General features: G+C 44.2%; 1 protein-coding gene across 5 annotated transcripts in view; it reads right to left on the bottom strand.

Annotated features, from left to right (window-relative positions):
- OCA2 (OCA2 melanosomal transmembrane protein) overlaps window positions 1-23,243 on the bottom strand; it is a 677,082-nt gene extending 653,839 nt beyond the window's left edge. For 4 of the 5 annotated variants that reach the window (XM_073664530.1, XM_073664529.1, XM_073664531.1 and 1 more), the window contains exon 1: window positions 22,959-23,243. The gene's annotated coding sequence lies outside the window, so the exon portion shown is untranslated. Of the gene's footprint in view, window positions 1-20,596; window positions 20,616-22,958 lie in introns of those variants that run through there. The other variant, XM_073664533.1, reaches the window with a different exon arrangement.
- Window positions 23,244-26,202: the final 2,959 nt, after the last annotated feature.

Raw genomic sequence — 26,202 nt, 5'->3', positions numbered from 1 at the left:
TTCATTTCCTGCTTTTGAAAGACTGTAACACCAGTAACTATACAGTATGCCCCTCCACACTTCAAATAACAGTGAGGACAATTTTTACACTTGCATATTTCAGTCAGTTTTCAGCCAAAATCAGGAGTAAAAGACATGAGTGAAATATATTGGAAAGATTTATAACTCTTGCTCGTCTTGGACCGTTTCCAGCCTTATTCACACCTATTGATACAAAATACTGACCAAAACAATCTTGTGAGAAAATAGCTTAATGGGAATGTCTTAAGAAAATGACCTATTGTTTAATTAGGTTTTTGGGTTATATGTATCTTTTTTTTTTTTTTTTTAAATGCAATGTTTCTTTCATATTACAATCTTTATTTAAAAAAAGGTAATCTTTAAATTTTCACATTGGCCAATGGGAATATTTTAAACTGGTCAGGAAGAGTTTTCAGCAGTTTACTTATCAGAGGCGGGATTACAATGGCAGGTAACACGACTATGTACAGCTGATAACACCAAGCAAAAGGGTGATGTCATGGCTGACCCTTTGGTTCAGTCAGCAACTGGGTGGCAGTCCCTGGAACGACCTCAACAAAATGGATAGTTGGACCGGGGCTTGTTCACACAGGCTGGATATGCTTCCCATCTGAAAAATTGAAAGGGTATTACAAATTTGAAGCATGTGGCTGAGATTTCATGAAATCCCATCCAAAATGCTCTGAGAAAATTTGCACCGTAAATTTGCTAAAGGAAAAAGTCTGAATAAATTCACAACATTTCTGTAGCATGTTAATTTACTTAATGTGGCAGTGTGGGATTAACATATTGATTACCTGTCTATAGGATTAGCCATCAAAATCAGTGCCGTACGGGTGTCACACAATTCTCAACTGTTATCTGCTTTGGTAACATCTGTATATAAAAAAGAATGCGGCCAAAAAATGTGGCATCGCTTTTTGTATAGTGGCTACTCCCAGGTAAAGAGCATCCAATAAATAATGCGTTTTTTACTGTTATAGCAGCCAAACATATAAAAAACCTATATAAATCTTGTATGGCTGTAATCGCACCGACCCAATGAATATAGTCCTCTAATCATTTATACCACACAAACGGTGTAAAAAATAAGCCAATTGTTGACCTGCTGTTGATTTGTTCATTCTGTCTTCCAAATATCTCAGTAAGGATGGACTTGCATTTTTCCTGCACTCTACGCTGAGCGCTTACACCGGGATTTCCTGTGTAAATCTCTGCAATACGTGATTCAGACAGAACCACAGTGGAAGATTTTCTAAAATGAGGCAGATGAATTCACTGACAGGTGTAGTTTGTAAAATTAGGTCACTTACGGTGAGTTCTACTTCTCTGGCACCTCAGGGGCTCTTCTAATGTGACATGGCCCCCTCAAACCATACCCATAAAATGTGCCCTACAGAATAGCTCTCCTTCCCTTCTGAGCTTTCCACTGTATCTCAAAAGTCGTTTTTGACAACATATGAGGTATTGGCGTACTAAGTAGAAAATGGACCACAAAATATGCTATGCAATTTCTCCTATTATCCCTTTTTGAAAATTAAAAACTTGAGGCCAAAGTAATATTTTAGTGGAAAAAATTGTAATTGTTCATTGATTTTGCCCAATGTTATACAATTATTTGCATTGCTAGAGGGTTAAAAATGTTCTCTATGCTGCTAGATAAATTCCTCAAGAGGTGTAGTTTCCCAAATGGGGTCACTTGTGGGGATTTCTGCGTTTTGACTTGTCATAGGCTCGTGAAATGAGACATAGCATTCGCTATCTGTTCCAGCCACAACTGCTTTCCAGAATTAAATTGGCGCTCCTTCCCTCCCGAGCCCTGCCATGCACCCAAATGGTAGTTTTCCACCACATATGTGGTATCGGTGTACTCAGGAGAAATTGCACAACAAATTGTATGGTTCATTTCTCCTGTTAACCTTGTGAAAATGAAAAATTTGGGGCTGAAGCAACATTTTTGGTGTAAATTATTTTTTCATTTTCACAGCTCATCGTTATAAAATTATGTGAAGCTCCTGTGCTTTCAAGGTTCCACTACTTAGGCATATCTGCAGCAAACTTTCCTACATCCATGATCTTTTCATTACTAACAAACTCTCCTTCCTCTACATCACTGAAACCTGGCTCACCCCCTCTGACATGGCCTCTCCAGCTGCACTTTATTATGGTGGATTCAATCTTCTTCACAACCCCCGCCCCAGCAGCAAGCATGGCAGTGGAGTTGGTTCTCTCCTGTCTCTCACCCCAATTCCACTGCCACCCTCCGTTACCCTTCCTCCTTTTGAGGTGCACTATGTGCGCATCTACTCCCCCCTCCAACCGGCTGTAATTTACTGCCCCCCCCCCCCCAGGGCCCACCACCACCCTCTTTGACCACTTAACCACTTGGCTACTTCATTTCCTCTCCGCTGACATCCCTACTATTATCATGGGTGTTTTCAACGTCCTCATTCATACTTCCCTCTCAGCTGTCTCTAAGCTTCTATCTCTCACTTCCTCCTTTGGCCTCGCTCAATGGTCTTCCGTAGCTACTCACAAAGATTGCCACACACTGGACCTAATCTTCACCCCCCTCTGTTCCCTATCTAAGCTCTCTAACTCACCTCTCCCTCTTTCTGACCACAACCTATTTACATTCTCTTCCCTCTCCTCTCCAGGTGCACAATTCCCACTCCACAAACCTACACACCCTCGCAGAAATCTTAAACGTCTTGATCTACACTCACGCTGAATCCCTCCTTCCTTTTACAGACATAAGTTCCTTACACGATGCAGATGCTGCTGCCGCTTTATATATCACCACAATAGCTGCAGCTCTCAAATTGGTCACCCCTCTCACACATACCAAAGCTTGCAAAATCAACAGGCAACCCTGGCACACCAACCTGACTAAAAAACTGAGACGGGCTTCCAGGGTTGCTCAGTGGAGATGGAAAAGGTCTCACTCCAACAAGCACTTCATCGCATTCAAACAATCCCTCACTACTTTCAAGTCCACACTCACTGTACCAAAGCAAACATACTTCTCATCTCTCCCAACCTCCCTATCTCACTACTGATGCGCCCCCAGGGCCGTGGGGTACTAGGCAGCCGGGCCCCTGCTCATGCCGGTAGGGGAGTATTACGGTTGCTGGCCCGGTCCGTGACCCAGGGCGGTCAGTGCAAAAGGGGGAAAAAATTTTTATATGGGGTTTTTGGGATTGTTCGTGACGCCACGTGTGGAATGCAGCTAAGCGGGTGCCGCCGCTGCGGAGCAGTCCTCTGGAGCTGGTGTTACGGCAGCAGGGATGGTGTGGCTCTCCACAGGTAGAGCTAGCTCCAGGGCATTGTAGGAAGATGGTGGTTGCGCTGGGCGTTGTAGTGCAGTGAGGGAAACATGGCGCAGATAAAGAATGGATGGAGGCAATGCGGTGCAGTCATCCGAGTCTTTACTCAGTTTTTATGACAGTTCCACTGGTGCACGGTACGGGTGCTAGCCTCCCAGGTCACGCTGCGTTCACCAGGCAGGGATTCAGCACTTCCTCAGGCAGATTGGGAGAACCGGACAGAACCCCACTTTCTTGTGTTCCTAGCTAGACCGACTTCACGCTGGGTCTTTCTCCTTCCTGCCCTGCGCTGCCCACTCTCTCAATCCCGCTTGGGTGCTCTGAAGTCCCTCCTGTGCGTTGGAGTTGCCGGACCTGCTTCACCCTCATGGGGATTAGAATGCGGCTTCGGCAACTGACTATATAAGTCAGAAGCCTCTTTTTTTTCCAGCTGGGACATGAAGTACATGACTGGGCCAGGGGCCAGTCCCCTTCTTGTGGCCTACGATCCCTCTGTCTTCTGACAGATGCGGGGCGTACGGGTGCCTTCTGCACTTGCCGTACCCCCTAGGATCCCTTCTTAGAGCGGAGCCTACTCCTCTGCTCCTCTCCTGGGCCTTTATCACTAGGCCCCTACTTGTGGAGCAGAGCTCCTACTGAGACTCTGCTCCCTGACGGTTCTTCACTCACTCCACTGACTGATCTGCCACCCTAAAATGGCTTCCCTATTTTATACTCCTACCAAAGTGCTCCCTTAAACTACTTCCTCCACCCTCACCCACTACTGGTTCCCCCTACCTCTGGGTTCCCCCCACTCCAGCCAGGGACAGGGCTCAGCAGGAAAACACATTGCATCTTGCCCTTCCAGCCGGCCTGGAGCAGTGTAGTGTTGGATGCAGGTGTTTGAGGTTCCGGGCAGCATTCCCTCCTTACCTGAGAGAAGGAGACTCCACACCTCTGGGTGAGGTGCAGTACCTCTGTGGTGACCAAATCCTCAGGGGCACCACACAACCCTAAACAGGTATTCAACACTTTCAATTCTCTCCTCTGCCCCCTAGCAAATCTTCCCTCTCCACTCATATCAGCTGAAGATTTTGCCTCATTCTTCAAGCTTAAGATTGATAACATCAAAGAAAGCTTTGGCCTACAACCACCACAGTACCTGCTCATAACTAGTCAGCCCTCCTCCTCCAAAACTAGCTTCTCCACCATTACAGAAGATCAACTTTCCACTCTACTCTCAAGATCACATCTCACCACCTGTGCACTCTATCTGATCCTGTCCCACCTCATGCCAAACCTCACCACAGTCTTCATCCCACCTCTAACTCATCTCTTCAACCTATCACTAACAACTGGTGTCTTCCCCTCAAGCTTTAAACATACCTCGCTCACACCCATCTTCAAAAAGCTCTCCCTTTACTCATCATCTGTATCTAGCTATCGTCCCATATCACTTCTCCCCTATGCCTCAAAACTACTGGAACAACACGTCCATCTTGAACTGTCCTCCCACCTCTCTTCCTGCTCCCTCTTCGACCACTTCCAACCGCATCACTCCACTGAAACTGTCCTGAATAAAGTCACCAATGACCTACTAACTACCAAATCCAAGTGACACTACTCTGTCCTCCTCCTCTTTGACCTGTCCTCAAGCTTTTGATACAGTGGACCGTTCCCTATTACTACAGATTTCTCTTATCCCTCGGCATCACAGACTCAGCCCTATCCTGGATCTCCTCATACCTAACAGACCGGACATTCAGCTCCTTCCACTCACACACCACCTCATCACCTCACCCCCTATCAGTCTGTGTCCCACAAGGTTCAGGCCTAGAGCCCCTGCTTTTCTCCATTTACATCTTCGACATGGAACAGCTCATAGTCGCACGGCTTTCAATATCACCTCTATGCTGATGACACACAGATCTACATCTCTGAACCCGATATCCACTCCTTACTAACCAGAATCTCATAATGTCTGTCCGCTATTTTGTCCTTCCTCTCTGCTGGATTTCTAAAACTTAATATGGACAAAACAGAATTCATCATCTTTCCCCCATCCCACTCAACCCTCCCAACGGACCTATCAATTAAAGTAAATGGCTGCTCACTCTCCCCAGCTTTGCAAGCTCGCTGCCTCAGGGTAACCCTGGACTCTGATCTCTCCTTAAAACCACATATCCAAGCCCTTTCCACTTCCTGCCGACTCCAACTCAAAAATATTTTCCAGATCTGTACATTCCTTAGTCAAGAATCTGTAAAAACCCTAGTACATGCCCTCATCTCCCGCATCGACTACTGCAACCTCCTGCTCTGTGGCCTCCCTTCTAACACTCTCGCACCCCTCCAATCTATCCTAAACTCTGCTGCCTGACTAATGCACCTGTCCCCACGCTATTCCATGGCCTCCCCCCACTGTCAACTCCTTCACTGGCTTCCCATTACCCAGAGACTCCAGTTCAAAACCCAACCATGTCATACAAAGCCATCCAAATCCTCCATAAATCTGTGACCTAGTCTCCTGGTACTTGCTTATATGCAACCTCTGATCCTCACAAGATCTCCTTCTCTACTCCCCTCTCTTCTCCTCTTCCCACAATCCCAAACAAGATTTCTCCAGTGCATCCCCCCCTACTCTAGAACTCTACCCCAACATATCAGACTCTCATTTACTGTGGAAACATTCAAAAGGAATCTGAAGACCTACCTGTTCCGACAAACCTACAACCTACAGTAACCACCATACCACTGCATGACCGCCTCTGCCCCCACACACTGTATCGTAACCCATCCCTTGTAGATTGTGAGCCCTCATGGGCAGGATCCTCTCTCCTCCTATACCAGTTGGTGACTTCTATTGTCTAAGATTATTGTTCTTGTTATTTATTATTGAACAAACTGCGGCCAACATTATGTAGAGTGCCGCTTAGGGGTCTGGTTGAGAACTCATCCCCTGCCCCCACACATGCCTACTCAAAACAATATAGCAACTAGAGAACACATGAGTTTAATTTCATAAAAAACTTTATTAGTAGAAAGATAATTTAAAATTAATACATCACATCAAATATACACTATGTGGAGTAGCGAGCCTTATTTAATGGCTTAGCCCTGAACAGGACCCAAAGATCTCAACAGGCAGTAGTAAAGGAGCAAAGAGGTGATCAAGTGATCATAAGACACAGATACCAATACAATAAAGTTCAGCAATCAGCTATATCTTGGAGGTATCAGCACATTGCTCACCAACTAAGGAAGGGCCTAATCCAGAGTGGGACAGCACAGGAGCAGAGCAGTGGCCGGAAGACCCTCATAACAACATGTAACAGTGGAACCTTGCAGTGTAACCAGACAGGCACTATCTAACGTAAAGTGCAGAGTATAAAAAAAAATTACAGAATTGAGTCCTCAGTGGTCGATACCTTTTTAATGGCTATCTGAAAATATGGTAACAAATATTACCTAATAAAGAGACCTGAGTAGTAGTGATGAGCGAGCATGCTCGCTACTGCTCGGTGCTCGCCCGAGCATCTCACTGCTCGAGAGACTCGGCGGGAGCTCAGGTCTCCTCCCTGCATGTTAGCCATGGTGGTTGTGGCATTAGTGATTGGCTGGCCACATAGCGTCAGCGGGTCTATATCAGACATGGCGTCGCCATGCTCGTCAGTCACTCCGGAATCAGACAGTGTAGGGAGAGGTGCTGCTGCGTCAGGGAGAGATTTGCTTGTGTATTAGGTAGTGTAGGGAGAAAAAACATACATTAGTCCTTTGGAAGACTAACTAATCCATCTGCAGAGATATCAGGCAGGGTATATAGCAGACTGCAGTGCATATAGCACAAAAGGCTCCATTACAATTCTGCCTACTGCTGCTGTTAGATATTTCTATACAAAGGCCCAGGTCTCAGGGGTCAGGAATACGTTTCTTTGGATCTTAATCCTCATTATTTGCTTAAAAAGCAATCCAGAGAACACCATTTTTCTGCGCCATTTGCTTGTTGCCACTGCAGACTACAGCCAGGTCCTTTCCATATTACAGTGCTAGAAATCCAGCTATTTAAAAATGTTTTCTCCGTCAAACGGATCACATATACATTGTCAGAAAATACTGCCATTTCTGGCCTCCATTAAAAATTTTATTTGGTGTCAGTGAAGCAATTCACACCAGTTTGCTGTTCAAACTACTTACCTACAGGCAAGCTATTTGAAACTATGTTTTCTCCGTCACACGGATCACATATAAATTCGCTCCAAACTCAGTCATTTGTAGTGAGCGTGGAAGAAATTGTCCTCCATTTAAAATGGGCAAGGCACGCGGCAAGGGACGGGGATCTGAACGTGATGGTAATGGTGCATGCAGAGGCCGAGGACAAGGCCGTGGGTAAGCTGAAATTGTGCCACAACAAACACCCACATCTTCTCGCCTGACCTTCCTGTTCCAATTTCTAGGGGACCGCAGCACACCACTACTGAACCCAGAGCAGTGTCAAAAGGTTGTTGGTTGGATAGCGGATAATGCTTCCAGTCACTTAGCCAGCACCACCACCACCCTGTCTTCCACACAGTCAAGTCTCAGTAGCCGTGAGTCTGGAACACATATTCCTCACCCTGATCGTCCTTCCTCCCACCAGGCCGAGAACCCAGAGACAACTGATCCCACACTTGGACACTCTGAAGAGCTGTTCACTTTTCCATTTATAGATTCGGGCCTCTCGCCTGGTCCACTTGAAGCAGGGCAAGAGGAGATCGCATGTAGCGATGCCCAAATATTTGAGCAGCCACGGTCACACAAAGGCGACGGTGGGAAAGTGTCACAAGAGGTGGACAATGATGAGACACAATTGCCAGAAAGTCAGGAGGAGGACCAGGGTGCGGAAGTGGAAGACGAGGTGGTGGATGATATAGTAACTGACCCAACCTGGCAGGAGGACATGCAGAGCGAGGACAGCAGCACACAGGGGGATGGAGGCAGAGCACCCCAACAGGCAGGAAGAAGCAGTGTGGTGGCCGCAGACAGAAGGCGGGCAACCATTCCCCGTAACACCAACACGAAGGAAGTTGCCAGTACAACTGTTAGGTCTTCCCGAGTCTGATTGTTTTTTAATGACTCTGCCGATAACCCCAAAAAGGCCATTTGCACCACCTGCCAGGCCAGCATCAGCAAGGGTGGCAAAACGACCAGCCTGACCACCACCAGCATGATCAGGCACATGGCAGCAAAGCACCCGACTTTGTGGGCCAACCCCAGGGTCCAGGAACAGTGTCTGTGGGTGGCACCATTGCTTCTTCCGCTGTTGTGCATGCAAGCCAATCCTCTGTCCATGGTGCATACGAAGATGCCTCCTGCCCTGCACCTGTCGTTGCACACTCTCAAGTAGCAGCATCAGGAAGCACGTCCATGTCCTTGTCCCAGCGCAGCATTCAGTTTCCATACCCCAGTCCTTGGAACGCAAGCGCAAATATGCAGCCAACGCCCCACAGGTCAAACTACAAAATTCTCACATTTCATGACTGCTTTCGCTCGAAATGTTGCCTTTTAAGCTTGTGGAGACGGAAGCATTCCGCAATCTGATGGCGGCGACCATCCCTCGGTACTCAGTCCCAGCCGCCACTATTTGTCCCGGTGTGCCGTCCCCTCATTACACAAGCACGTGTCCCAAAACATTAGCCGTGCCCTCAACAACGCAGTTACTGGAAAATTCCACCTAACCACGGACACGTGGACAAGTGCTTGTGGGCAGGGACGGTACATCTCGCTGACGGCACACTGGGTTAACATAGTGGAAGCTGGGACCCAGTCGGACCTTGGGACGGAACACGTCCTCCCAATACCAAGGATTGCGGGCCCTAGGTCAATCAGGGTTCCCCAACGGTACAGCTCCTGCACCTCAGCCTCCTCCTGCTATTCAGCCTCCATCTCCGAAATGACCACATCAGTCACAAGCTGGAAGCACTGCCTCGGCCAAGCGGCAACAGGCTGTGCTGAAGCTAATATGCTTAGGTGACAAACCGCACAATGCTGAAGAGTTGTGGACAGCTCTGAAAGAGCAGGCAGATCTGTGGCTCACACCGTTGAACCTACAGCCAGGCATGGTCGTGTGTGACAATGGCCGGAACATGGTGGCGGCTCTGAGGCGAGACGAGCTCAGACACGTACCATGCCTGGCCCATGTGCTTAACCTCGTGGTTCGGCGGTTTCTCAAATCCTACCCGGAGCTGCCGGATCTGCTTGTTAAAGTACGCCGCCTGTTGCCCATTTTAGAAAGTCAGCTACAGCTTCCGCCGCCCTTGCCGTGTTTCAGCAGCGTTTGCAGCTTCCGGCTCACAGACTGGTGTGTGATGTCCCCACGCATTGGAACTCTACACTGCAGATGTTGGGAAGGATTTGTGAGCAGAAGAGGGCAGTTGTTGAGTACCAGCATCAACAAGGCTGTCGGTATTCAGTTGAGACTCCACACATAAGACCTCAGGAGTGGACATGGATGTCAGACATATGTACCATCCTCCAAAACTTTGAGAACTCCACCAAGATGGTGAGCGGCGATGACGCCATAATTAGTGTCACCATCCCGCTTCTGTCTTCTGAAACGCTCTCTGCTCACAATCAAAGAGGATGCATTGCAGGCGGAGCACGATGAGATGGAGCAAGGAACCATACAGGGTGATTACACACAGCCAAGCCTCATCTCATCCCAATGTGGATTGGGTGACGGAGGAAGAGGAGGAGGAGGAAGGACAGGAGCTAGTTTCATGCAATATAGACGGTACTACCTGCACAGCTGTCATACCATCTGTTCAGCGTGGATGGCCAGAGGACAGAGAGGAGGAGGAGGGGGAGGAGGAAAGCATGGTCAGTCATTCTCTTGGTGAGGACATGGAAGTCTTGCCTGTTAGTCTTGCCTGGCACGCATGGCTGAGTTTGTTACCCTGCCTATCCCATGACCCTCGCATTCTCAAAATTTTGGGTGACAGTTATTACTGGCTGGTGACCCTTCTCAACCCACGCTACAAGGAGAACTTTGTATCTTTTATTCCTGAGGCGGACAGGTCTACAAAAAAGGGGCTGTACCAGAAGGCCCTTGTTGCGTAACTATTAAAAAAATTCCCATCTGAAAACTGGCGGCAGAGGGCACACTTGACAACCAAGGAGTACAGGCGAGAGAGACAAAACTTCAATCCAGCAGAGGCAGGGGAACACTGTCAAAGTTCTGGGAGAGTTTTCTCAGACCCTCCCATCACACAGGCCGTGAGGCGCGGGGTACTCTCACAAGGAGTGCAAAGTTTTGGAAGATGCTAAGGGATTACCTTGCCGACCGTACCAACGTCCTCCGTGATTCCTCTGTGCCTTATTATTGGGTATCCAAGGTGGATAGGTGGAATGAAATGGCTCTCTATGCCTTGGAGGTCCAGGCCTGCCCTGACGTCATTGTTTTATCAGAGCGGGTTTTTAGTGCCACTGGTGGAATTATAACTGATAAGTGCATCCGCCTGTCAACTGAAAATGCTGACAGGCTGACTCTTATAAAAATGAACAAGGGCTGGATTGGGCCAGACTTCTCAACACCACCAAATGATAGCAGCGTCACAAACTCCAATCCAGTGTTTATTCTTGGGAGGTATATTCCCATGCACCTTTTCACACCCACACATGGGTAATCGCTTCCTGATTTTGGCTATTTGCTCTTGTCCTCCTCCTTCTCCTCATCCTCCACCACCATATCACCAGGGTGACTGTGGTCCGTGATGCAACACCCACATATTTTTTTAAAGGGTGTTTATGATGCCTGTAAAAATACTTTTGATACAGTATGTTCATGTATACCCCCCAGGGGTAAATGTTTGTCAGCCCATACACTTAGTGCATGGGCATTACAAGTACAGGAGGCCCGCTCCTTTCTAATGGGAACATTTTTTTATGAGGCCCTACTCCATGTCTCTTCCAAGGAGCATTGAAGTGCCTCCAAGTTTTTGGCAGCCCTTGCATTCACTGCATAGGCCAACACTATGGGAGACTCTCTCCTTTCTAATGGGAACATGTCGTACCTTGTTACTGTGGCCCTGCTCTGTTCTTTAAATTCTTAGTGGAGTTTTTCCCAAATTTTGGCAGCCCTTGCAGTCACAGCATGGACATTACCACTATAGGAGACCCGCTCCTTTATAATGGGAACATTTTTTTACTGAGACCCTCCTCTAATGTCTCTTCAAAGGGGTATTGGGTTGCTTCCAAATTTTTGGCAGCCCTTGCAGTCACTGGATATGCAATAACAGTATAGGAGACCCACTTGTTGAACAACAAAGCATAGCCGGCTGATGGCTCTCTAACAATAGCTAGGTCCGACTGCTGGCCTTTTAAGAATAGTAAGGGCCGTCTGATGTTCCTATAAAAATAGGCTTTATGACTTTCAGAGTCCCTCCTTCATAAATAAAACAGGATGTGTCTGATGTGTCACACACCACATTGCGAGATAAGGTTGTAAAATGTTAATGACATTTCCCGGTGAATGCATTTGTCTTAAAAAAATAATGTAAAAAAGACAAAATAGGATCTTTCTTTAGTTTAAAAAGCAGCATCACCAATTTAACCTCAATGTAATCGCATTGTTCAGCTCCTGCACCCCCTCCTCCATCTCCGAAATGACCACATCAGTCACAAGCTGACAGCACTGCTGCACTGCCTTGGCCAAGCGGCAACAGGCTGTACTGAAGATGGCAACATGCTTAATTGACAAACTGCCCAGCGCTGCAGAGTTTTTGAAAGCTGTAACACAGCAGCCTGATCTGTGGCTCTCACCGCTGAAAATACAGCCAGGCATGGTCGAGTGTGACAATGGGCAGAACCTGGTGATGGAGAAATGACAGCTGGGGTAGATACGGTTTCCCTCTATGCCAGTCCTTTCACCAAGCTAAATACCACTCTCATAAAAAAAAGTTGTGAACTGGCTCCATACCTTCCCTGGCCAAATTCACCTGTCCACGTGTTTGTGGTTAGGCGGTCCTTCCCAGTAAGTGCACTGGGGAGGGCACAGGTAATGTTGTGGGACCCGTGCTTGTGGAAGGCGGAGACTATACCGGGAGAAATAGTGGCGGCTGGGGACCGAGAATGGACTCGCGGCCGCCGCCGGCATGAGGTTGTGAGAAGCTTCCGCCTCACCTCGGCACTATGAACTCTCCTGAAGGAGAAGCCAGGGCCTGCTGGAGTAGTCTCCGGTTCTCTGGTGGACCCATCCAGCCCTGCCGAGAAGCAGCCCTGGCTAAGAAAAGTGTGGCGGAAGGTTCCCGGACACTCTATGGCTGCTTTTTTAATGTGGATCGGCCATGCTTATGCACGTTATTTCTTAAACCGCATTACAGATCAGGCCATTGTCCAACTCTATATTCATGAAATTAAATGCGCAAAGAAAGTGTGTGTGTGTGTGTGTGTGTGTGTGTGTGTGTGTGTCAAAGCATCACCGACAAGTGTGAGTTGATGTTGGACGGGCTGCCATTGCTTCTGCAACAAGCTGCATTAGAGGACTTCCTGGGAGAAATGACACCCAGGGTAGATACGGGTTCCCTCTATGCCAGTCCTTTCACAGAGCTAAATACAACTCTCAGCAAAAAAAAGTTGTAGCCTGGCTCCGTACCATCGCTGGCCACATTCATCTGTCCACGTGTTAGTGGTTAGGCGGTCCTTCCCAGTAAGTGCACTGGGGAGGGCACGGGTAATGTTGTGGGACCCGTGCTTATGCAAGACGGAGACGACACCGGGAGAAACAGTGGCGGCTGGGGACAGAGTATGGACACCCGGCTGCCGCCGGCATGAGGTTATGAAAAGCTTCCGCCTCCACGAGCCTAAAAGGCCACATTTCAAGTGCAAGCAGCTGTCAAAAATTTGGCAGTATAGTATTGCAGCCTGTGGGTGGGTGGCTGGCTGCATACTTGCACTTACATTCCAAGGAATGGGGTAAGGACAACTGAACGCTGCAGTGGGACAAGGACGTGAACGGTGATTGTTGCAAGTCTGCAACGACAGGTGAATGGTGGGAGGTATCTTCGCATGCGCTAAGGATCACTTATGATGGGCACACTTTTAGGCAGTGACCTGGGAGTCAGAAATGCTTCCAGAGGTCTTCCCCATGCTGTTCCCATGTCTTTTCAGCACTGTATGCATATATCTGATGTGTCACACACCACATGGCCAGATAAGGTTGTAAAATGTTAAAATAACATTTCCCAGTGAATGCATTTGTCTTTGTTGAAAGCAATGCAAAAGTGCAAAAAACGCATCAAAAACGCTACATGTGAACATGGCCCAAGGTGTGGAGGAGTATTTTTGCTTTTGGATATTTATTTTGCTTTATATACATTGTACATGTCATGGAAAGGATGTTCCTTAACATATTTCCCAGGAAAATCCATTTTGGTTTCGTTTTTGTATGTTTTATTGTGAGTCCGTAAAAGTGGCGTAATACCTCTGACAACGTTGTTGACAGCAGTGGCCTGGGAGTCAGAAATGCTTCCAGGGGTCTTCCTTATGCTGTTCCCATGTCATTTTAGCACTGTTACCCTCAATTTGGGCAATTTTTAGGCCCTCTGCAGACCGCCGGGGGGAGCCGCGTGAAACATGCTCGAGTTTCCCATAGACTTACATTTGGCTCGTTGCTCGGGTCGAGCACCCGAGTATTCCAATTTGCTGTATCCGAGCATTTTAGTGCTCGCTCATCACTACTGAGTAGTCTTGAAAGCTTGCTATTTGTTTCAGTTTTTCCAATTTTTGTTGTTTTTTTTTTTACATTTTTAATATTTATCTACTGGCAAACACGGTACAAAGATATATTTTTTCTTTGCAGAGTATAAGGAATTTGTCCATTGCTGCCCAGGTCACTGTCCTCCAGAATGGTCTTTGGTTTGTAGCGAGACACAACATGATGAAGCACAAAAGGGTAGTCTTTTCAGCTTCAGAAGCATGAGATCAAGAAGTTATGAAAAATCCAGCTACCCTACCTTTTTGCTCCAGTCCTATTGTCTTTTTGTCTGGAAAATGGTATATTTTTGGTCACCTCTTGGAGAATCTAAGACAGTGTGATCTCTAGAGTGATGATTTATTTGCAGTATTATTGATAAATAATGTGACAAATATATATGACAAAATGTTTAATGGGGTTCAGATATTTTAATAGATTACTAATGATTGATGTAATATTTATATAAAGTTTTTCTCTGTAAGTAGGTTTTGAATTGTATACCCTTGTATCCTGCAATCTGTGAGCTAAATCCAGGGGAAGTGCCAGAATTTCATGACACAGGTCAAACAAGGAAAACTACCTCTGCGCATTTGTGGCCAACTGGTAGACGAGACATCATCCAGTAACAAATTACAAGGTCAAGACACAGAGAATGAATAATATAATACAGGCAAAAGGCAATATCTAGGGATGGCAATTGATGCTCAGTAACGGGTCAGGAGGCCATTGCTTGATAACTCATTGAACATATAAGCCAGCAGAATTGCTTTGCTCAGACAGCTGACATCATTGACAAGTGCTCCTAATTGCTCCAACGTTACATGTTTACCAGCAAAATGAAGAGCAATAATGGAAAGACGAGAGGTACAGCATATAGCAATATCTTTCTGGATTCTATTACGTATTTATAGATACTGATAACTTTTATAAAGCCAGAAATGAAGCAATTATCTAGACATTTTTTTTTTTCATTGACAAGTTTGTCAAAAGTCCTATGTTGAGCTTTTTTACCTTAAAACACACCATTTAATTATCCAAACGCTCTCCAAGTCAACTTCAACCACAACTGTTTTATATTAGATATAATCTTATGATTTAAAATCATATTTTTATAATTATATAGTCAAAATGATGGGATTCCCAAAAAATCAAAACATAATTACATTATTGGTATTTCCATGTTATTAGAGAGCATCATTAAGTCCTTGGCTATCGTTGTCAGATTTTGGCAACTGTGAATATACGCCATTCCACAAGCTTTAGAAAGAAAATGAGTAAGAAACAGTAAAATGTCAAGGCTTTTACATATTCATATGTTGCTATGTGATCTGTTCTTTTCTGTGTTTTACACATATTCAATTGAAACATTAGCTTTTATTCATGATTATTACATTAATGCTCGGAAACAAAAGAACCTTGTTATATGTTCCGGTTGTTACATTTAAAAGCTGTACAATGTTACTGTAAAATAGGCTTATATTATCTTCCTATGTCCTTGTACATTGCTCGTCTTGTCATTAACCTCTACTGTGTCATATTCTTTAATCTTCTCTCAGCGATTTGCATGCTAACATCTTTTTACAATATATCATTCTATCTTTTGATGTGCTGTAATTACTTTATAGCTCTATAATGGTGTACATTTGCATTTCTACAATTCCATTTATGTCAACTATTGTTTAATTAAAAGAAAAAAAAAAGATATTAGTGTCTTAAAGGGTTTGCCCCCTTTAACAAAATCCTGGGTGTTTGGGATTGAGAGAAGGAGATATGTTCGGAAATATTGAAGGATTTGGACTACGATATATAATACTGTGCGAATGTTTTCAGGTGATGTTTAAAAGATGCAGCAAAGTTTCAAAAATGGAAGTGTTTATTTTTATCAGTTAACAAAATGCAAATCAATATTTGGTGGTGTGACCACTAGTGATGAGCGAGCATGTTCTGTTAACCCTTTCGATGAGCATGCTTGGGTGCTCACCGAGTATCTTCAGCGTGCTCAGGTGTTATGTTTCAGTCACTCTGTGCTCATAATTTGTGACTGTTTGACAGCTTTAATACATGTGAGGAATGCCTAAGTAAGAGGCATTCCTCACATGTATTAAAGCTGTGTGACAGAGTCACTGGTGTGATATACAAGAGTAGGTATGTGTCACTCAGGTTGCTAGCCTGTGTGAACTGAAACCTACTAAATTTCTGCCAGCATGTTATATGTTGGGGGTTAGCTCACTAAAAAGGTGTGTTTTTTTGTGAATGGCAAAGAGGGTGGGAAGCCATTCACACTACCTCCCCTCAGGGTGTGGCTGAGCAAGGATTAAATGCTCAGTCACTATTGTTTCCTGTCTGCAGTGTGTGGTCTGGAGAGGGAAGTCTCCAGGCTGTGTTTGGTGAAGCCAGAGAGCAACACCGGAGGACTGGTGTTGGTGAGACTTCACTGTGCTACCTGGAGTGGGCAAAGCCTTGCTTGCTGATGGACTCTGTTATACTTTATCTTTTTATTCTCGTTAACCCCAAGAGGGCCTGTTTAATTTTATGAGACGCTGCTGGAGTTTATGCCACACGATAAATCAGCAGGAAGTTAACCCGAACCATGTGTCCGGTGTCTGCCTCTGGAGAGCCGAGCAAGTCTCTTTACCACAACTGTCAAACAGTCACAAATCATGAGCACGGAGTGACTGAAACATAACACCTAAGCACACTGAAGATACTCGGAAACCACCCGAGCATGCTCGTAAATCTCGAGTAACGAGCATGCTCCCTCATCACTAGTAACCACTCTTTGTCTTCAAAACAGTCTCAACTTTTCTAGGTATACTGACACAAAACAGGAAAAAATGGCCTGCACTTCCAAAACAAGAAATAGGTGTGAACAGGTGCTTACTAAGAGCAGCTACCTCCATATACAACTAACAAACAAAGCAGCACACTGTAATGCTAAGTATGCGAACATGAAATATATGAAATTTGAGTAGCATTACTGCTGTAGAAAATAGAAATAAATGATAAATCTTAGAGCATAAATTGTCCAATTCATGTGTACCTGGTAGCCACATTAAGGCATTTCTCAAAATACCAGGACCCTATCAATGCGAACTCGTCTCTAAGAGACGTCTGTCTGCTTGTGTGTGGGATAAGATCCTGCTGCAATTAAAATTGCCTGTGGCATAGAGGCGGAGTGCTCAGTCAAAGCGGGACTTACATAGTTTATAATTACATAGTTTATAAGGCCGAAAAAGACAAGCGTCCATCCAGTTCAGCCTATTTCTTGTGCACTGCAGCTATTCCGCAGCGTTGATCCAGGGGAAGGCAAAAAAAAAAAAAAAACATGCGGTATAGGCCAATTTACATCATTGAGATAAAATTCACTTCCCGACACCAATCTGGTAGTCAGATTAAATCCATGGATTAATTAACTATCACTAAGCATAAGATGTAATTTTATTGTTCTCAAGAAAGGCGTCCAGGCCTCTCTTGAACTCATTAAGTGAGTTGGACATCACCACTTCCTCTCCCATAGAGTTCCAGAGTCTCACGGCTCTGACCGTAAAGAATCCCCTTCTACGCTGGTGCAGGAACCTCCTTTCCTCCAGACGCATAGTGTGCCCCCTCGTCTTTGTCACCATCCTTGGTATAAACAGGTCATGGGAAAGATCTCTGTACTGCCCCCTGATGTATTTATACATGTTTATGAGGTCTCCCCTAAGCCTTCTCTTTTCCAACGTAAATAGGCCTAATTTTGACAACCTCTCTGGGTATTCTAGTCCCTCCATTCCCTTTATTACCTTAGTCGCCCTCCTTTGTACCCTCTCTAGCTCCAATATGTCTTTCCTGAGCACCGGAGCCCAGAACTGTGCACAATATTCTAAGTGCGGCCTTACCAGCGCTTTATACAGAGGAAGAACAATGTTCTCATCATATACCCCTATTCCTCTTCTGATGCATGCCATGACTGTATTTGCCTTCGCAGCTGCTGCCTGACACTGGGCACTCCAATTTAATTTGCTATTAACCAAGACGCCCAGGTCCTTCTCCATGTCAGATTTCCCCAACGGTTTCCCATTTAATATGAATGGGTGACTGCTGTTTTTCTTTCCCATGTGCATGACCTTACATTTATCGTCATTGAACCCCATTTGCCATTTTTTGGCCCAACTCCCCAATTTATCTAAATCCTCCTGTAGCTGTGCCCTATCCTCATCTGTATTAACTACTTTACAAAGTTTAGTATCATCTGCAAATATTGCCATTTTACTATGCAACCCTTCCACTAGATCATTAATAAATATATTAAATAATATAGGGCCCAAGACAGACCCTTGAGGCACCCCGCTAGTAACCCTGACACACCCTGAGCTTACTCCATTGATAACCACCCTCTGCTTTCTATCACTCAGCCAGCTATTTACCCACTTGCACACATTATCCCCCAGACCAAGCATTCTCATTTTATATACCAACCTTTTGTGTGGCACGGTATCAAACGCTTTGGAGAAGTCAAGGTATACAACATCCACTGACTCTCCCCGGTCCAGCTGTGAGCTCACCTCCTCGTAGAAGGCGATCAGGTTTGTTTGGCAGGAGCGATCCCTCATGAATCCATGTTGATATGGAGTTAGACAGTTATTATCATTAAGATATTCTACAATAGCATCTCTAAGAAATCCTTCAAACAATTTACCCACAACAGACGTTAAGCTGACTGGTCTATAGTTCCCAGGGTCACTTTTAGACCCCTTTTTGAATATTGGTACCACATTTGCTTGGCGCCAGTCTAGTGGGACAGTCCCTGTCCATAAAGAGTGCTTGAATATAAGATACAGCGGTCTGTCTATCACATTACTTAATTCTTTTAGTACCCGGGGGTGTATGCCATCTGGGCCTGGTGACTTGTCTATTTTGATATTATTTAGGCGTTTCTGAACTTCCTCCTGGGTTAGGTGGGTGATATTTAGCGGAGGGTTTACTTTATCACTCTGCATTTCCTCCGATAAATTGTTTTCTTTTGTGAAAACAGTGGAGAAGAAGCTATTGAGTAGGTTTGCTTTACCCTCATCGCCCTCTATGATTTTACCCAGGTTATTTTTCAATGGGCCAACTCCATCAGTTTTAATCCTTTTACTGTTTATATAGTTAAAGAACAGTTTGGGATTCGTTTTACTTTCCTTGGCAATTAGTCGCTCTGTCTCCTCTTTTGCTATTCTTATTTGTTTCTTACAGATTTTGTTTTTTTCCCTATAAGATATTAGCGCTTCCTCGCTGCCTTCTTGTTTAAGTTTACTGAAAGCCCTTTTTTTGTTTTTCATTGCCCTCTTGACATCCTTATTTAGCCACATTGGCTTCCTCCTATTCCTAGCCCTTTTATTCCCATAAGGTATGTACCTTCTACAGTGACTAAGTAGGACTGTTTTGAAAATTTCCCATTTTCTATCCGTGCTCCCATTACTAAAGATACTATCCCAGTCTATCCCAGACTTGTGACACACTTCCGCTGCAGCCATGCTAAATGCCGCTGTCAGATTGACAGTGGCATTTAGCATGTTAACAGCCACGGGTGGATCGCGATTCCACCCGCTGCTGTTAGGGGCACATGACAGCTGATCAGATCAAGTGTCATGTCTACGGAAAGGTGCGGGCTCATCGCCGGAGCCCGCGCCAAAGCGGGAGACATGCCATGAGCCATACATGTACAGCACATGTTGTGAAAGGGTTAAACCCCAATGTGCTTTTAAATCTTTGCCTGGAAGAGTCCTTGCTGATGCAGTATAACTATATTGTGTCCTCTTGTTGCTAAGTTCTTACACATTTAAATATATTCTACAACCTCATCTTTGTAGCATAGTTTGGATGTTTCTCAGACAGTTTTAAACATCCTACACAACTGTTTATTTCAGTTAATGACTGTGTTCAAATTACATATGAAAAAGATGATCATTACCATCTGCTTGGCATAATTAGTTACTCATTCACCTGACTATAATCCTACAAAATCCTTGACTATGAACAAGTGTACCTAAAAGAATTGGTGAGGTTTTAAATGGAAAGGGTGGTCACACCAAATATTGATTTCATTTTGTTCATTCATTTTTCATCTTATTAATTGAAAACACAGAGAGAAATAGACGACATTGGAGCCTCCAAGTATAAAGAAATTACAACAAATTTATTTTAAATATATGATCAGGTACACAGCAGGGGTAAGTACAGAAAATCTGTGAGGCTAAAAAAAGAGAAATCCTCCCCACATAGCGACCTCCAAAATAGATCCTACATTCCACATATATAGGTATTAATTACAAAGGTATATATAGGGCCAAAAGGAACATCACCATGGAGAAAAGGTAATGGATAACATCTCCATATATATTCATGCAGCCAATATAGCAATATCAGTTGTATTGATTCAATACCATTTATGGGTTCATTTAGAACATGGGATGTCCACTATAGTGTCCTCATTACTTAGATGGTATAACTAAATAGTTGCTCCAGTCACTTGCTACCTTAATCCCATGGATAGTCCCCAGCACAACCACTGTATACATACCAGGATCTCGAGCAAGCGTCACGTGACAGTCGCTGGGCAGTCAGAGATGCAGGAGTCTGTATGGATGGTGTGCACGTGGAGCAGACGAAGGGAAGACAGAAACGCGCGTCGGGGCATCCCTGCTCCACGTGCGCACCATCCATCACTGGGTCATGCCCGGCTGCAGCCGGAACTTGACGTGACATCAGCGGATGTCAGCTGAGGCTGCAGCCGGGTCAAATGATGCCTAGTGAGCAGTCAGCGATAGCGCCACTCACAGGCAAGAATGATAACACAAGGTAATTACAAAAACACTTCTTAACACTCTTTAAATCGATGGGGGCATTATGTATTGTAGTGAACAAACTCTTTAATGGATTAACAAATCAAAATACAAAAATAAACTTTTATTGGACTAATGTTATGACCTGGTAGGTGACTTTGCATTCACTAACTTTTTTTTTTGTTAAAATAATTATATATTTTGACATTTTTTTCCAGTGTCTCTAGGAAGGAGATCCCCAATACTGTGCTGTAGCTCCAAATTGGATTGTCTTCTTCTGGACCTTTTGAAGCCTATCTCCTACTGTTAGATTCTTTGGAACTCTGGCTGGGCAATGCAATAGCATTTTACATGAAAATACTGAATAAAATTCTAGCTATAGTATAGATATATCTTATTTAGTAAAACTTCATAAGTTAACTGAAAGAGCGGCCTTATCAGCACATAGACTAGCATAATTCCAGAATGTCTATTATTAGGATCAGCAAGGATACTGTAAAAAGTGACATAAATGTAACAAAGCTTACCGGTCCTAAACTTTTATGTAAAGTCATTATACCATTTCTGTATGCTATAGGAAATACAATACTTAAAGACTAGGTGCATAGCCAATGAATTGTTCCTATGTTCTACATTATTAACATTATTTTTCCTGTATTTTAACTTATTGCAAAATGATGGGAGAAAGTTGAAGTGAAGGACAGTGGCAGTGATGGGTATTAAATTGACGTTTTGTGCATTCAATTGTGGTAACTACTTATAGCATGAGTTGTTATTACTAATTAGCTTTTAAACTGACTCTCTCTCCTTATTTCTATAATTAGATTTACAGCACCCTAGGCTGGTGCCTACTTGCCTATATGTTGTCTCCTATCTATTCCCTTGCATCAGCCTTCTCTCTTATCAATGTTAATACCGTGCAAGGCTCACTACCATTCAACTTGGATAATGCAGCACATGAATATCGTAGACCATTACAGAAACTTCAGTTCACTTCATATTCAACTATATGTGGTATCAGTATGCCTAAGCAAAAAGTTTTCACTTCTGTCTGTTGCTGTGCCAATTTTGGTTTGCTGATCCTTTTTCTCACTGATTTGTACTTTACAATTGTGCTTTGTCTGTCTACTTTTATCCCAGCCTTGTATGAATGCCACCAGCCCTGAACAATGACTGTGACTTCACCTTGCTTGAATTGCATTATCCCTGACCTCAGCTTTGATCGCAATTTTTATAGGCTACAAATTGTCTCAAATCAGAAACTACTTCAAGACCTGGGAAAGCTGGTTTAGAAATTGTGAAATTCTTTCAGACTCTCAGGGTGAAACTTATGGATCTCACTCTGCTTTATTTAGCCATCAATTCGAAACAAGGAGGAGCCATGACTTATATGACTCTATACTTGCTCTATGGATGAAATCCAGTACATTGAGCAAACTTTTATTATAATGCACTAGTATATTTTTAAGTCCATCAGGTACTTTCGCCATCGATTTGTGTAAAAAAAAAAAGGAACAAAAAAAATTTGAAATAACAGATGAGAGAAAAAGTTGAATGTACCTTACATACATGCAATGTTCTCATCTGTTATGTTTCTAATTTTTTTTTGTTCCTTTTTTTTACATGAGCTGGCTAATGTATTTGATTTAAAAATATATTAATGCCTTTATAATAAAAGTTATGGTTCAGCTTCTATTGAATAAAAAGCATGACATTCTTCATGGAAACAATCACATTTGACATTATTGTAAACATACAAATGATGAACAAACAGGTAACAGTTGGATAACCAGTTGTGATAGATGCAAATCGCATTAAACTACTCTACAATATACAGATGTTACATGAAGTACGGTGTCTTTTTAGGATCCCAAAAGCTTTAAAAGACAATAGCGCCCAAAAGTAAAGAAGAAAGAGGAAGCATATAAAAAATAGCATAAATACATCTAAAACTACACATTTGTGATATAAATATTACAGGTGATTATTGATTGTGTTGGGAGATATTTGCAATGTACAATTTATATTATCCTATGACATAAACATATTAATAAGATGAAGGTGTAATAATATCAAATGCAACCAGTAAATTACACTTACTTTTATCTATAGGTCCGGGCACGTGAAAATTTCCAACAGAGAAAGGAAGGGTCTGAAGTCGAAAAAAAAGTTAGTCAGAGGGAATAAAAAGAAGTTGAATTTAAGTAGCAAACATTCCCCAGTGCCTTTCAGCAATGTAATCAGCAGGCTGGGTTATGTTTTCTGAATGAAGCTTTGATTTAGAGAAAGTGAGTAGGTCACTGAATAATTGGGATCAGCCCCGAACAACTAATATCCCTGCAGCAAGAAAGAGTGACCATCACATTATACGACATAACTTAAAAACCACACTCAAGACTGGAATTCCTAGGTTTACTATCATGTGATACAATTCCCAAGCTTCCATATACAATGTATTCCAATGAGGGAGAGAAAAGGGAATACTGTAGCATTTAGTAGGGTGAGAAAAGTACACCTCTAAAAAGTAAACTATGGGCTCACACTGAGTGTTAGAAGCCAACTGCAATGTTTGTACATAAAATACTAGAGCTACACAAGTGAACAACACAAAATGTTTTAGCAATTTGTTCCATGTGTCTTAAATTTCACGTTTAGACTAAGTTTACTCTAAAAGTATTTGCCGCATATTTGTTGCAGATTTTCTTTGGCATTTCTGCACCAATTCGCTAAATTAGGCTACTTGCATTTTTTATTTATTTTATTTTTTTTTTACATGTGTTTTTATCTTGTTTGTTTTCTCTGCTGCATTTTCTGTCTCCTTTTGGTATGTCAGGTTTTTTTTTTTTTGTTTTGGAGATTTACTGTTACATAGCTTTGATAAAACGTTATTAATGTCATGTGTGTGTGTTATAAGGGTTTTTAATGTGTTTCCACTAGTGTTGAGCGAACATGCTCGACACTGCTCGGTACTCGCCCAAGCATCACGCTACTCGGGATGTTCGGCCAGCACAGAGCATTTCCGGGTTACTCGGGCGGGAGCTCGGGTCTCCGCCCTGCACGTTTGGCGCTCTTTACAGAGCCAATGAACATGCAGGGATTGCCAGCCAGTCACTGTAATGCTGCAGCCATGTTGGTTATGGGCATTACATTGATTGGCTGGCCGCACAGCGTCACCTCGAGTATTTAAAACCGGGTGCCGCCATCTTGGACACAGATGGCTGGGATCAGACAGTGTAGGGAGAGCGCTGCTGATTTAGGGAGAGATATATACTGCAAAATAGTTAGTGTAGGGTCTGTAAAGGCTGCCAGAACAAACAAACAGTCCTTCTCAGGACTAATATCCATCCCAGATACCAGGCAGGCAGGCAGGCAGGCTGTATAGGAGACGCAGTGGTTATACCAGCAAACGCTGCATTACAGTCCTGTGTGCTCCTGTTGCTGAAATTGCTGGACTTGGCTCCAGGTCTCGGGGGCCAGGAAAAATCCTTATCTTTTCATCTAAATCCTCTTTTTTTTTTTTTCTTCTTCACACTGTACAAATACCCGTCTTATTAACCTTTTGGTGTCGCCCCCCCCCAAAAAAAAAAGAAAAAGTGTGTCTGTGACAGGTAAGACACAAATGTATCTGTTTAAAATAGTCTGGTGTAGGCCAGAGAAACAGAAGTGTGGTTTTGCAGTTCCACGGTTCAAACCTCTGTATTATCGACTTTTGGGCCATTTGTACCTAAAAAAAAAAAAAAACAGTTTGAGTGTGTTGCTCACTATTCAGGCGCAAATATATCTATTTAAAATTGTCTGGTATACCCCAGTAAACAATAACTGTGGTTTTGCCATTCCACGGTAAAAAATCTGTTATTCAGCTTTTGGTATTTTTTCCGTAAAAAAAAACAGTAATAGTTTCTCCCTGATTGTTCAGATTGTTTAAAAGAGTCGGGTGTAGGCCAGAGAAATAGAACTGTGGTTTTCCACTTCCACGGTTCTAATCTGCTTTTTATTACCCTTTTGCCATTGATAGTGCGAGTGTCAGCTATTTTACTTCCTTTACAATGGGCAAGGCGTGGCAAGGGACGTGAAACTAGACGTTCTGGTGATGGTGCGTGCAGAGGACGGGGCCATGGCCAAGGTGAAAATGTGCCACAACCAACAGCCACATCTTCTTGCTCCCACTTCTTGACCGAATTACTAGGGAAGCACAGAACAACACCAGTATTGCGAACCGATCAGTGTGAACAGGTTATTAATTGGATAGCAGATAATACTTCCAGTTACCTGGGCACCACCACCTCTGGTCTGTCTTCCACACGGTCAACTCTTAGCAGCCGTGAGTCTCGCCCGCATACTCCTCCTCACTCTGATGCTCCTTCCTCCCACCATGCCGAGTGTCATCAGACAGCAACTGATCCCACACTTGGACACTCTGAAGAGCTGTTCACTGGTCCATTTTCAGATATGTGCCCCTCGCCTGCTCCACTTGAAGTGGTGCAAGAGGAGATCCCATGTAGCGATGCCCAAATATTTGAACAGCCACAGCCACAGAAAGTCAACGCTGGCAATTTGTCACAAGAGGTGGACGATGACGAGACACAATTGCCAGGAAGTGAGGAGGAGGATCGTACTGCGCAAGTGGAAGAGGAGGTGGTGGATGATCTAGTAACTGACCCAACGTGGCAGGAGGACATGCAGAGTGAGGGCAGCAGCACACAGGGTGAGGGAGGCAGAGTACCCCAACAGGCAGGAAGAAGCAGTGTGGTGGCCACACACAGAAGGCAGGCAACAGTTCCCCGTAACACCAACACGAGGGACGTTGCCAGTACAACCTGTAGGTCTTCCAGAGTCTGGAATTTTTTTAAAGACTCTGCTGATAACCCCAAAAAGACCATTTGTACCACCTGCCATGCCAGCATCAGCAGGGGTGACAAAACTACCAGCCTGACCACCACCAGCATGATCAGGCACATGGCAGCAAAGCCAGGACCAGTGTCAGCGGGTGTCACCACTGCTTCTTCCGCTGTTGTGCATGCAATAGAACCCCCTGTTGTGTGTGCAGGGCAATCCCCTGTCTATACTGCATGCAAAGATGCCCCCTCCTCTCAGTCTTCACTTGTTATGGCAGTTTCTCAAGAAACAGCATCAACGTCCACGTCCCACCGCAGCGTTCAATTGTCCATATCCCAGACCTTTGAATGAAAGTGGAAATTCGCAGCTAACACCCCACAGGCCACAGTCCTAAATTCGCACATTTCACGACTGATTGCATTGGAAATGCTGCCTTTTAGGCTGGTGGAGATGGAATCCTTCCGCAACCTTATGGCGGTGGCCGTCCCTCTGTACTCGGTCCCCAGCC

This window comes from Phyllobates terribilis, unplaced genomic scaffold, assembly GCF_046119375.1.
Source record: "Phyllobates terribilis strain yellow unplaced genomic scaffold, ASM4611937v1 Scaffold_2__4_contigs__length_985480577, whole genome shotgun sequence".
NCBI classification, from domain to species: domain Eukaryota; kingdom Metazoa; phylum Chordata; class Amphibia; order Anura; family Dendrobatidae; genus Phyllobates; species Phyllobates terribilis.
This window is presented reverse-complemented; position numbering and strand designations above follow the sequence as displayed.